At 32.5% G+C, this 12,557-nt stretch overlaps 1 long non-coding RNA gene across 1 annotated transcript in view; it reads right to left on the bottom strand.

Annotated features, from left to right (window-relative positions):
* The window catches only part of LOC113598692 (uncharacterized), a 30,586-nt gene extending 19,327 nt beyond the window's left edge, over positions 1–11,259 (bottom strand). Inside the window, exon 1 of the long non-coding RNA XR_003419361.2 lies at positions 11,142–11,259. This is a non-coding gene — a long non-coding RNA (uncharacterized LOC113598692). The remainder of the gene's footprint in view (positions 1–11,141) is intronic.
* Between the last annotated feature and the right edge of the window lie 1,298 nt (positions 11,260–12,557).

Here is a 12,557-nt window from a genome sequence, read left to right as displayed (position 1 = left end):
ATCCATTGCATTTCTATAAATCAAGACGTAGCAGAAAGCAAAAGTAAGAAAACAGTCCCATTTATAATTGTACCAAAAAAGAATAAAATGCCTGGGAATAAACTTAACCATAGAAGTGAAAGCTCTATAATCTGAAAACTATAAAACACTGATGAAAGAAATTGAAGATGACACAAATGGAAATATATTCCATGTTCCTGGATTGGGAGAATAAATATTGTTAAGATGTTTGTACTAACCAAAGCTAGCTACAGATTTAATGCAATCCCTATCAAAATGCCAACACCTTTTTTCACAGAACTAGAACAAATAATCCTAAAATCTGTATGGAATCACAAAAGACACCTAATAGCCAAAGAAATCTTGAGAAAGAACAAAACTGGAGGTATCACAATTCCAAATGCAAGATATACTGCAAAGTATAGTATCAAAATAGTATGGTACTGGTCCAAAAATGAATACATAGATCGATGGAACAGAATAGAGAACCCAGAAATGAACCCACAATAATATGGTCAATCTGTGACAAAGGAGGCAAGAATATGCAATAGAAAAAGACAGTCTCTTCAACAAGTAGTGTTGGGAAAACTAGACAGGTACATGCAAAAGAATGAAACTGGGCCACTTTCTTACAATGTACACAAAAATGAACTTGAAATGGATTAAAGACCTAAGTGTGAGACCTAAAACCATAAAAATCCTAGATGAAAGCACAGGAAGTAATATCTCTGTCATTGGCCATGGAAACATGTTTCTAGATGTCTCCTGAGGCAAGGGAAACAAAAGCAAAAATAAGCTATTGGGACTACATCAAAATAAAAAGCTTCTGCATAGCAAAGGAAACAACAAAACTAAAAGACAACCAACTATATGGGAGAAGTTATTTGGAAATAACATAACCAATAAAAGGTTAGCATCCAAAATATATAAAGAACACAACCCAAAAAATAAATTAAATAAATAAATCCAAATAATCCAATTAAAAATGGGCAGAAAACACGAACAGTCATTTGTCCAAAGAAGACAGGCAGATGACTAACAGATATGTAAAAAGATGTTCAACATCACTAATCATCAGGGAAATGAAAAAAAAAAAACACAATGAGATATCGTCTCACATCTGTCAGAATGGCTAAAATCAAAAACACAAAAAATAAGTGTTGATGAGGATATGGAGCAAAAAGAACACTTGTGTGTTGTTGGTGGGAATGAAAACTGATGCAGCCACTATGGAAAAACAGCATGGAGATTCCTCAAAAAATTAAAAAATAAAGTTACCATATGATCCAGTAATTCCACTACTGTGTATTTACGAATATGAAAACACTAATTCTAAAAGTTATATGAACCCGTATGTTTATTGCAGCATTATTTACAATAGCCAAATTTTGGAAGCAGCCCAAAGATTTATTGATAGATGAACTGATAAGGAAGATGAAGTGATTATCTGAATATATATATATTCCATTAAATATATATATATATATATATATATATATATATATATATATATAATAATGGAATATTACTCAGCCTATAAAAGAGAATGAAATCTTGCCGTTTGCAACAACATGGATGGATCTAGAGGGTATAACACTAAGTAAGTTAGTAAGATACACCAAAGAACAGATTCTTAACTATAGAGAACAAACTGATTACCAGACAGGAGGTGGGTGGAGGGATGGTGAAATAGGTGAAGGGGATTAAGAGTATACTTATCATAATAAGCACTGAATAATGTACAAAATTGTTAAATCTCTATAGTGTAAAATTGAAACTAATATAACACTGTACGTTAACTAGACTGGAATTGAAAGAAGAAAAATACTAGTGAAAATACTAAACATAAAAGAAAATCATTTGACCATATATGAGTTTATTCCTGGGCTGTATTCTGTTTTATTAATCTATATGTCTATCTTTAGGCTAGTACCACACTGTTTTATTTACTGCAGTTTTGTGTTAAGTTTTGAATTAGTGTGAGTTTTCCAGCTTTGTTCTTTTTCAATATCATTTTGGCTACTTGGGGCCACTTGAGATTCTATATGAATTTAAGGATGGGTTTTTCTATTCCTGCAAAAAACATCATTGGGATTTTGATAGGGATTGCACTGAATCTGTGGATTGCTTTGGGTAGTATTGACATCGTAACAACGTTAAATATTTTAATCCATGAACATGGGGTGTGTTTCCATTTATTTATGTTTTCTTTAATTTCCTTCAGTAATGCTTTGCAGTTTTCAGTGCACAAGTTTTTCACCTCCTTTGTCAAGTTCAATTGTATTCTTTTTGATACAATTATAAATATGATTGTTTTTGTAATTTCTTTTTCAGATTATTCATTGATAGCGTATAGAATTGTAACTGATTTTTGTATGTGACTTTGTATCCTGCTATTTTTCTGAATTCATTTATTAGTTCTAACAGGTTTGAGGTGGCATCTTTAGGATTTTTTAGATATAAGATCATATCTGTAAAGATAATTTTATTTTTTCTTTTTCAATTTGTATGCCTTTTAATTCTATTTCTTGCCTAATTTCTTTGGCTAGAACATCTAGTACTATGTTGAAAAGAAGTAGCAAAAGCAGGTGCAGGCATCTTGTCTTTTTTTTCCATCCTTGTCTTATTTCTGATCTTTCACCACTGAGTATAATGTTCATTTATGGCTTTTATTATGTTAAGGTATTTCCCTTCTATTCCTAGTTTGTTGAATGTTTTATCATGAAAAGTTGTTGAATTGTATCACATACTTTTTCATCATCAATTAAGATCATCCCTTTTTTTTTTCTTTCTTTCTGTCATTCGCACTGTGAGCGCAGAGCCCGATGCAGGGCTTGATCCTACAAACGATGAGATCGTGACCTGAGCCAAAATCAAGAGTGGGATGGTTACCCAACTGAGCCACCCAGGTGCCCCTAGTGCATAATACTTTTAATATTGCTGAATTTGGTTTTCTAATATGATGTTGAGGATTTTTGGGGTACTGATCTGCAGTTTTCTTGTGGTGTCTTTGTCTGGTTTTGGTATCAGGGTGATGTTGATCTCATAGAATGAGTTAGGAAGTATTCTGTCTTCTTTAATATTTTGAAAAAGTTTGAGGATTATTGGTGTTAGTACTTCTTTAAATGTTAGGTAGAACTCACCAGTGAAGCCATCAGGTCCAGGGATTGGATTTTTTGGAAAACTTTGATTACTTATTTGACCCTCTTACTAGTTATAGGTCCATTTAGGTTTTCTAACTTTTTGTGATTTAGTCTTGGCATGTTTTGTGTGTGTAGGAATTTCATTTCATCTGGGTTACCCAGGTGTTTTTTTTTTTTGTTTGTTTCAGTTATTCATAGTACTCTCTTATAAACATTTTTATGTTTATAGAATTCATAACAATGTCCTGAATTTTATTTCTGATTTTTGTAATTTGACTCTTCTTCTTTTAGTCTATCTAGTTAAAGGTTTGTCAGTTTTGTTAATCTTTTTTAAGAACCAAATTTTTTATTTTAATTATTTTTCTTTATAGTTTTTCTATTCTTTATTTCCTTTCTTGTGGTATCTTTGGGCTCAGTTTGCTCTCTCTCTTTTTTTTTTTCCTCCCTAGTTCCTTAAGTTGCAAAGTTAGGTTTCTAATTTGACATCTTTCTTTCTTATTTTATAACATAGGCATTTACAGCTAGGAATTTTACTCTGGTACTGCTTTTACTATATCTCATAAGTTTTAGTATATTGTATTTTTGTTTTTATTCATCTCTAAGTATTTTCTGATTCCCTTGTGATTTCTTCTTTGACCAGTTGTTTAAGTGTGTATTCCTTAATTTTTGTGACTTTTTCAGTTTTTCTTCTGTTATTATTTCTAACTTTATCCTTTTTTTGGGCAGAGAAAATACTTTGTATAATATTTACCTTTTAAAATCTATTGAAACTTGGTTTTTGTTTTTGTTTTTGTTTTTGCCTAATATATAGTCTTTCCAGGAGAATATACACATGTACACTTGAGAAGTATGTGTATTTTGTGGTAGGTGGATGGGGTGTTCTCTATATGTATGTTTGGTCTATGTGGCTTATTGTGTTTTTCAAACTCTCTATTCCCTTACTTATTTTCTGTCTGGTTGATCTATTCATTATTGAAAGTGGAGTATTAAGGTATTCAACTATTATTCTAGAAGTATTTCTGCCTTTGATTCTGTTAATTTTGCTTTGTGTATTTTGAGTTATGTTAATTAGTTATGTTATATCTTGTTGTATTAAAACTTTTATTAAAAGGCTAGTATATAATGTTCTTTTTGTTATTTAACTTTTTTTAAAAGTCTAATTTGTCTGATATTAGTATAGCGGTCTCAGTTCTAAGAAGGGACTTCTGCCATTTTACGATTTGTGTTCTATATGCCATATTGCTTTTTTTTGGTCTGTCATTTCCTCTATTACTGACTTATTTTGTGTTTACTTCATTTTTTGGGTGCTGAAATATTTCTAGTCCTTTATTTCATTTTGTGTATATTCTACAAATATTTTCTTTGTCATTATCGTGAAGATTACATGTAACATCCTAGTTATAACACTGTAATTTGAATTTATACCAACTTAACTTCAAGGGCATATAAATACTCTGTTTCTATATAGCTCCATGTTTTCCCTTTTTATTACTGATGCCACAGGTTATATCTGTAGGCCCTAAAACATAGATTCATATTTTTTTAGTGAATTTACCTTTTAACTCATGTAGAAAATTAAAAGTAGAGTTACAAAATAAATTACAATAATATTAGCTTTTATAATTAGGCATGTATTTATCCTAACTGAAAAATTTTATTTCTTTATATAGCTCTGAGTAATTGATTACTTTCCTTTCATTTTAATCTTCATGTTCTTTAACCTTTTCTGTGGGGCAAGTGTAGTGGTAGCAAACTCCCTCAACTTTTGTTTATCTGAGGATATCTTAATTTCTCCCTTATTTGTAAGGACAGATTTTATTCTGAGTTGATTTTCTTTCAACTCTTTGAATATATCAACCCATTGCCTGCTCATCTAAGGTTTTTAATGAGACATAGGTTGATAATTTCATTGAAGATCCCTTGTATATGATCTATTGCTTCTCTGTTGACATTTTCAAAAATACTCTGTTTTTTTCATTTTTGACAGTTTGAATATGATATGTCAGTGTGAGAAAAGTATCTGGATCATAGTTTGTCTTGTTTTCATGAAGTTTTCAGCTTCTGTTTAATTGCTTATCACCAGAATCACCATTCTTTTTGAGAGTGCCATTAAGCTTGAACTTCCTTATACTATGTTTCAAATAAAATTAGTTCTTTGGTCAGATCTTTAGAATTCTCTGTTCTTGTGGATTGCCTATCTCTCTAGGCAAAATTTCTGCACCACTGAAAGTTAGGTGGGGAGGTAGGAGTGGAGATCTTCATAGTAACACCCCAGCTTTAAGAGCCCTTTTCTGGAAAAGAGTGATACCTTCTGGTTTTTTGGACTTGCATCTGCTGGCATGGAACCTTTACCCAGTGAGTGATCTGGATGAAAGCTATTGAAAACTATTATTAGTCTGCCATGCCTGGAGTGGAATCTCCACTCTATGAATTGGGGTTGTGTAGAAGGGAGTCCTTGTCCTTTCAGCTGCATTTGCTTGGCAGTTAGCTTCTGCAACATGGAGGCAGGAGATTGAGAAATACAGGTAGCCTGCCTTTCCCAGGGAGATAATGTAGATTGAAAGGGAAGACAGTGTTCTACAAGTTTCTATTTCTATTATTTATAATCCACAGGTCCTGAGTATGCTATAGTTTTACTGGAAAAAAGTAACTGTAAATGAAAGGTGTCATCATTTTTTTAAAAGAATGCTGAAAGCCAATCAGAAATGAAATTAATGCTAATGAGATGAGAAACATATAAGAACATTCTGATAATTCATCTAAAGAGAAAAAAAATGTCATTCATCAATCACCTAAATGTTTCAGGTCAAATATTTTATGTTTGAAATTTTAACTTAATTAATTCTTCTGATTATTATGCAATGAAGACAGATTATGGCTTTGCCCAATAATGGCCATCTTAAATAGTCATATACACTAAAATGGCTAATAGCTCAACAAAGATTCAGTGGCTATAAACTTGTGCTTTTACTTTGTATAATTATGCAGCAAAAATAATCATCTATTCAGTTAATATCAGATAACACAGATGATTTATCTTCTTCTGGATAAAACAGTAATGCTATGAAGTCATACTCTAGAGAAGTGATTTTTCTGCTGTTTAACTCCAAATGCTATGTTCAGCTCCAAGTTCTATGGATAAAAATTAAGTTCTTGTCTGTCTTTTTTATTCTAAAATTAAAATGTGCTGAATCTACAAAATCTAACGCTTTTTGGAGGTTTTTCCATGGCTACTGTAACGAAATACATTAGACACAGGAGGAATTTCTATATTAAAAATATTTTTGGGATCCTAACAAATATATTATGAAAAAATTATTCTTACCTGCTTTCCAATGAGGAATATTTTATAAGTAAATGGATTACAGAATATGGAAAATAAGATGACATGTATATAGGCTTTTGTGTGTATAATTGCTTTTGTTTTTATTTAGCGATAACAGCTCTGGTCACTGAATTGGGGTTACTATTGCACTTCAAAGATATAACCACTATCGGAAGTTTCATTGACTATAATGTGAATGAGTTGGGGAACCTTAGCAATGGAAAAAGGTGCCACAGCCTTATCACTGTACCTAAGCCACCCACAAAGGCAGCTGATTCTACATACTGTGGTATCTTAGTCCTCATTAGAGAATATTTTAAAACTTTTATATTATTTATTCTAATTTCTAATCATTTTATAATCAATATTTATTTTTAATATGTAAAATAATTTTTTTTCTTGAAATATACTATTCTTGTTGCCGCTTTTTTCCTCAGTGGAAATGAAACACACTGGTTATTATCTTTTGTTTAATATATGAAGGCAGTCAATAGTCAGAGATATCATAAAAGTGACTAATAAGGTCTTTACTAGTCCTCCTTGTCCCTAACTAAACAAAATATTCTAGTCTGTCATATAATAAACTTCCCGCTTCCTCTACAACTATATAATCATCTCCAGTTTGCCATGCTTAAGGAGATTGCCATAAATTAACCTAAAAATATATTGTCCAGTACTTTATAGGGTAAAAAAAAAAAAGGACGACAGTATTTATATTTGAGGGCCTTTGCTTCATTTATCTCCTTATCCTCTTTCCTCCTTCTATCTTGTTCTATCAGTATGACCTCTACATTCTTCTATTAGTGCCAAATGTAGATCAACAAAGTGTTCTACAATGTAACAATGAAAAAAGAAAAAAATTGCTTCTCATTTAAAATAGCAAAAACATGAAGCATTAAGCACACATATTAACCATAGATACTGTCTCTTACACTGACAGATTATTTCCCAACAAACTAGGCAGGATTTTGATGGGGATTACATTGGGGCTTATGGAAGTTAAGTAAAATGCCCAAATTCACAGAGCTAATAAGTGAAGTTCCTGACATTGAGAAATACACTTGTCTAACTCCAAATTTTGGGCTTTTAACTACCAAAGCACAACCAATAATAATAATAATAATAATAATAATAATAATAATAATAAGTAGATGAATCGGATATCATTAAAATAAAAACATTTATGCCTCAAGGGACACCATCAAGAAAGTGAAGTGACAACCTACAGAATGGGAAAAAATATTTGCAAATCGTATATCTGATAAGGCTTTTATCAAGAATACATAAATAATACTTACAGTTCAATGACATAAAGTTGGATAACCCAAGTAAACAATGAACAAAGGATCCAAATCGACATTTCTCTAAAGAAGATATACAATGACCTAGAAGCTCATGAAAAGATGCTCAACACTATTATCCACTAGAAAAATGCAAATGAAAACTACAATGAAATATCACTTCATACCCACTAAGATAGCTAAATAAAAAAAATAATATCAAGTGTTGGAGAGAATGTGAAGAAAGTAAGATTCTTGTATACTGTTGGTGGGACTGTAAAATGGTACATTTGCTTTGAAAAATTATCTAGCAGTTTTTGAAAATATTAAAGAGTTGCCATGTAACCAACATTCCAGTCAAGACAAATAGAAGCATACATTCAAACAAATACTTGTACATGACTATTCACAGTGGTATTATTTGTAATAGCCAAAAAGTGGAAACATAAATCAACCGATGAATTAATTAATGAAATGCAGTATATCATACCAATGGAAAATATCCATCACCCCATGGAATATTTTCAGCCAAATACTTTTATATTTTGCTGGAAGAGACAAAACTATGGGAACAAAAAGATCAGAGGTTGGCAAAGGTTTGTGACAACAAAGGAAGTATGAACAAGTATAGCACAGTGAATTTTTAGGGCAATGAAACTTCTGAATTATAATGTAATGGTGGATATATGTCATTATACATCTGTCAAGACTTATAGAATATACACTACAAAGAGTGAACTCTAATGTAAATTATGGACTTTAGTTAATAAAAAAGTATCAATAATGACGTATGAATTTTAACAAATGTACCACACTAATGCAAGTTGTTAGTAATAGAGAAAACTGGAGAGTGAGAGAGGCAGTGTATGGTAACTCACTGTACTTTCCATTCAATTTTTCTATGAAACTAAAATTAGTATGAGAACATAAATTGTAAGAAAAGGAATGAAGAAATGATACATGCTATAATATGAATGAGCCTTGAAAACATTATTCTCTGTTAAAAGAGCCAGTCATAAAGGCTACCACATATTATATGTTCATTTGTATGAAATGTCTAGAATAGGCAAATCTAGAGGCCTAGGAACTAAATTGGTTGTTGCCAAGACTTGGAGGAGGGGTGGGTGGTTGGGAGGAAATAGGGAATGATTGTTAATGGGCATGGGGTTTCTTTTTGGAGTGACAAAAATGTTCTAAATTTGATTGTGGTGATGATTGCACAATTCTGTATATACTAAAAAACATTGATACACTTTAAAATGTTAAGTTTTATGGTATATGAATTCTATCTCAATAAATCCATTAAAAAGTGTAACAGTAATTAATTAGTTAACTGTCTGCAATAATTCTTTTGTCTGTATTGAATGCAACAAAGCTAAAGATTTCTGTCAGGCATTTTTAGTCCTTACACTACCTGAAAATCCAGCATAAATTCCAGCAAAGCCTGTGCATGCTCCACTCTTTTTCCCTTTACTTTCTTTTTAAAACAATCCAATTAATACATCCACTTGCAAGTGAATAATCCTTCTAGGTGCTCTGAAAGCATTTTGAATTAAACGTTATCAAATAATGTGCCAAGAAGTTTCTGAATCATAAGAGAGTGACTATGATAGTTTAAGTCATAAATTGACCATTCTTTGAAAGGAAAGAGCCAGTGTCACAGTGAAAATAGATGGGGAGACTTGAAGAGGAGCATCTTTTGGGATCATCCTGAGAATTCAACTGTAGTTTTTGCCTGCTGAATTATTGAGATTTGGATCCTGAGAAGAAAGAAAACAATTGTCTAGTACTGTGTTTTTGTTTGTTTGTTTTGGTAACTGCTTTATTGAGATTTAGCTGGTATTAATAAAAGGAGAAAGAGAGAGAAGCAGAGGCAGGAGGGGGAGCCAGGCAGAGTTCATAAGGGAAGTGGCTAGAAAGAGGGAAAAAGTCCTAGTATGAAGCCAAAGCAATAAAGATCAGAGATTGTGAGAGTAAAAGGTTAGGATGCTTATGGGCCTGGGCTTAAGAGGATAAATTAAAGGTGTTACCCCAAGATAAATTGGAGTTAATGAATTAGAATAGATTTTGAGCAAATGTGGTGCAAAATATCTTCTCTTTTTACTTATGATTTTATTCAGTTAAACTATAAGAAGTAGAAAAAAAAAGGGTAAATAACTAGATCTTGACCATAGACGAGTTAACCAAATATGAAATAATAGACTGAAATGATAAATCAGAGAGAATTAGTATTTATAGTCGTTGATTGAAATTTGTGTTTCACAATCTTTTTTTAAATTAATTTTATTTTGAAGAGAGAGAGCATGCAAGCATGGGAGAGGGGCAGCAGGAGAGAGAGAGAGAGAGAGAAAGAGAAACAGAAAGAGAGAGACAGAGACAGAGAGAGAGAGAGAATCCCAAACAGGGTCCACACTCAGCCCAGACCCGACAGGGGGCTCAATCCCCCTACCATAGGATCATGACCTAAGCTGAAATCAAGAGTCGGGTGCCCCTGTTTCACAATCATTTTTTTTAAAATACAGCTATAACATTATGATTGTATCCCCCAAATATGTCTTTGTTATTGATTCTTTATAGTTAAGCCTAAAGTCTACCAAAGGTATTGCTTATACTTAGGCTTTTGGAACAGAATGCAGTTTCTAATAATATTTAAGTTTGATAAGTTTCCAAATAGCCTTTTTTATGTTCTATTTTGAATATCTCATTGAGAGTCTAATTAAGATTAGGTTTTTGTTTCTCAATAATCCTTACTTGACCAGGATTGGGAAGGTTATAAACATTGCATATAGGCAAGACTGAGATCAGTTGATGACAATAAGATTTTGGTGAGAAATAAGAGGAATCTATGAGAACAGAACTAGTGAAAATCTTCTAGATGAAAAAAGATAGCCTTTAAACTTAGAGTCCTTCACGTCATATCTGCCTTCTCAACACTGTAACCCACCAGCCCAAGCTCTGGATACATATGGCCTAGAGGAAATTATGTCAGTGGTTAAGAATACTTGGAAATATTGTTTTTGACATGGTCTAATGAATCCATCTCATAAATAGGATTCATTTCATGAATCCATAAATGGTGTTCATAAGTGGTGTGTTAGTCTATAAATCTATTAGCCCAAATATAAAAGCAAAATTGTCCCTATACATATATGCTGAAACAGAAATGTTGAAACATATTTTAAAATCAGTATTTCCAGGAAATTTTCACGTTCCACCACTCTTCATAGCTCTAAAGATAGATATGTCAACTCTTTAGTTAATAAATTACATGGAGATCTGAAGACTTGAATCAAAATCCAACAGCATGTGCCTTCAAAGGATTACAAATATCAAGGTAGATGACATCCTTTTTATAAGAAAGCTGAATCAGGATGAGAAGGAACATATTCTTACCGTAGGAAACTCTTAAGTATGAGTCCTCTGGTATTGAGATTAGAATGGCCAATGCACTTTTATCTCTGCTAAAGATTTTTTTTTTCCTTTCACATTTAGAAAGCATAGTTTTTACATCTAGAGAAAGAAAAAAATTTTTTTGTACACAAATTGCAAATTTTTGTATACCAAAAAAGCAACTATTCACTCAATTCAATTTTAATGAATTCTTCCTGTATTCCAGACACTGCTCTCAGATCAGGAATAAATAAATATATATATATATATAATGGGGCTCTTGTCCTTATAGGGTTTACATTCTAAAAAGTGGAGACAGATGATAAACAAATAACAAATGAATAAAACAAGAAAAACCCAGGGTATTAGTTTTCAATTGCCAGTATATCAAATGACCACAAACTTAGTGACTTAAAACAACACAAACTTACTGTCTTGTAGTTATAGAAGTCAGAAGTCTGAAATGGATTTCCTTGAGCTGAAATCAAGGTACCAACTACATTGTGTTTCCTCTGGGGTATCTAGGAGAGAATCTATACCTTAGCCTTTCCTGCTTCTCTATATCTCCTGTATTCTTTGGCTTGTGACTCCTTCTCCATCTTCAAAAATGTAACACTTTAATTTCTGCTCCCATCATAATATCTCCTATCTCTTACCCTAAACTTCCTGCTTCTCTCTTGTAGGATCCTTGTGATTGTGTTGGGCCCACCTGTTTAGTCCAGGGTAATCTCCCTATCTCTTAATTTAATCTCATCTTATTCTTAATCATAGGTAGAGTCTCTTTTGCCTTGTAAGGTAACATATTCACAGGTTTGGGGATGAGGATGGTAACATTTTTGAAGGGTAATCATAGCCCACCACAGGTAGTGATAAATGAGATACAGAGATCTAAACCTCATGGTGCTATAAAAAGTGGCTGACTTGCTCCTTTAGGTGATCAGGAAAGTCTCTCTGAACAGGGTTAGTTGAGCTGAGATCTTCGTGATAAAAAGGAATCAAACCTGGGAAGATCAAGTCATAGAACACTAGACTAGACTAGGTAAAAGAGCTAGAAGCAAGTTTGGCTGTCAAAGAAAATAAAGAAGGCCAGTGTGCTGGGCCTTAGTTACCTACTAGGAAAGTGGTATGAATAGAGATGGGAGAGGTAGGTTGAAACTTGATTATGTAGGATTCAGTAAAGTAGGATAAGCAGACAGATAAGCAAACAGTAAGCAAATAGTACAGATCTTTGCACCTGGTACTTTAGCAACATTTCAAGGGAGAAATAGTAGTTACTAAAGATAAACTTTATATATAGGGTTAAAAGGATGTGTTAGGTAGCCCCATGTAGCATAGCGACTGAAAATTAAAACTGTTGGTTGGTGGTAGGGTTGCAAAATGTAGACCAAATCATCTGCAAAGATTCACTGAAGGGTCAGT

The sequence above is a fragment of the Acinonyx jubatus genome, chromosome B2, assembly GCF_027475565.1.
Source record: "Acinonyx jubatus isolate Ajub_Pintada_27869175 chromosome B2, VMU_Ajub_asm_v1.0, whole genome shotgun sequence".
Classification (NCBI taxonomy): Eukaryota; Metazoa; Chordata; class Mammalia; order Carnivora; family Felidae; genus Acinonyx; species Acinonyx jubatus.
Note: the sequence above shows the minus strand (reverse complement) of the source record. Positions and strands in the feature narration are given on the sequence as shown.